At 50.6% G+C, this 1952-nt stretch overlaps 1 pseudogene; it reads left to right on the plus strand.

Annotated features, from left to right (window-relative positions):
- Positions 1-222: 222 nt before the first annotated feature.
- Positions 223-1609, plus strand: LOC103294380 (keratin, type I cytoskeletal 18-like; annotated as a pseudogene).
- Positions 1610-1952: the final 343 nt, after the last annotated feature.

Below are 1952 nucleotides of genomic sequence, written 5' to 3' on the forward strand. Positions count from 1 at the left end.
CCCTTTGGTAGGGATCAAGTCAGCAGCGGAGTGACTACTCTAACAACACAAGCGCGTCCTGAAAACAAGAGCATCGTCATTATTTGAAATTCCTGGTAGAAAAATATTCAACTGGATTCAAAATCCATGCACATCATTAGAAGAAATTTTCAAGCTTAGATTTGTCAATGAACAAAGAGGGAACACAGGGGTCTTCCAATATAATCTCACCTGTCATCGTGAATGACTTGCAAAAGGTGATTTTAAATTTCCTATCACCTGCAAAGTATCATTTTGCCTGTTGTAATTTTTGAGTGATTTGCAAAAACTGTTTGTTTTTCATTTCTTGTCACCTGTTTGTGTGCACCCCAAATTTCTTGACAATTGCGCCTACCAAGAATTTGAGGAAATTGGACTGCTACTTGAACTTGAGTCTTAGCCGCTTGCCTTCCTCCTAGAGCAACATGAGCTTCGCAGCCGGTCCAGCTTCTTCGTAAAACTAGCAGACCTGGGCTCTGTGCAGTTGCCCAGCCACTGAACCCGCAGGCCAGCAGCGCAGCCAGTTTTGGGGGCTTGGGCTTCTGGCCTCTCTGCGTCCCACTTTACCAGCGTGCGGGGCAGTGGGGGTCCGAGGACCTGGCTGCGGGGATGGCCAGGGGTCTGGGAGGCCTAGGGGGCATCCAGAGCAAGAAGGAGACTGTGCAATGCCTGAATGACTGCCTGGCCTCCTACCTGGAGAAGGTGAGAAGCCTGGAGGCTGATGATGGGGGACTCGAGAGCAAAATCCAGAACTCCTGAAGAAGAAGGGAGCTCGGGCCAGAGACTGGGGCGTTATTTCAAGACCATCGAGGACCTGAGGGCTCAGATCTTTGCACGTTCTGAGGACAATGGCCGCATCGCTCTGCAGATGGACAATGCCCGTCTTGCTGCTGACGACTTCAGAGTCAAGTATGAGACAGAGCTGGCCATGAGCCAGTGTTTGGAGAGTGACATCAGTGGTCACTGATGACACCAAAATCACTCAGCTGCATCTGGAGACAGAGATTGAGGCCCTCAAAGAGGAGTTGCTCTTCATGAAGAAGAACCACGAGGAGGAAGTAAATGGTCCACGAAACCAGATTGCCAACTCTGGGTGGACCGTGGAGTTGGATGCTCCCAAATCTCGGGACCTCAGCAAGATCAGGGCACACATCTGGGCCCAGTATGATGAGCTGGCTCGGGAGAACCGAGAGGAACTAGACAAGCACTAGGCCCAGCAGATTGAGGGCAGCACCACAGTGGTCACCTCGCAGACCGCTGACATAGGAGCTGCTGAGATGACCTTCGGTCTAGACCTTGGAGATCCACCTGCACCCAATTGGACATCTGAAGGCAAGCTTGGAGAACAGCCCGAGGGAACGGGAGATGCACTATGAGATGCAGAGGGGCAGCACTAAGCCCAGGAGTACAAGGCCCTGCTGAATGTCAAGGTCAAGCTGGCGGCTGGATCGCCTCCTACCACAGCCTGCTGGGAGAAGGGGAGGACGTTGATCTTGGTGACACCCTGGACAACAGCAACGCCATGCAATCCATCCAAAAGAACCACCACCACCCTGGCAGGGTAGCTCAGTTTGTTAGAGAATCAACCTAATATGTCAAGGTTGCCGGTCAAGGCACATACAAGAAGCAACCAATGAATGCATAAATAAGTGGAACAACAAATTGGTGTTTCTCTCTCCCTCTCTCTTTCTAAAATAAATTAATACAAATTAAAAAAAAGAAAAAGGCCACCACCGATGGCAAAGTGGGGTTGGAGGTAAACAACACCAGAGTTCCAAGGCATTAATAAGGCAGCAGAAGTGGGGCACCCTCGGGGGGGGGGGGGGGGGGGAGGAAAGGAGGGGGGGCGGTAAAAGGCCAATAAAAAGTTGAGAGACCATAGGAGGGAAATCGAGGAAATTTGAAACAAACCAAATGTCCATCAATAGGAAAAT

Source organism: Eptesicus fuscus, chromosome 6, assembly GCF_027574615.1.
Source record: "Eptesicus fuscus isolate TK198812 chromosome 6, DD_ASM_mEF_20220401, whole genome shotgun sequence".
NCBI classification, from domain to species: Eukaryota; Metazoa; Chordata; class Mammalia; order Chiroptera; family Vespertilionidae; genus Eptesicus; species Eptesicus fuscus.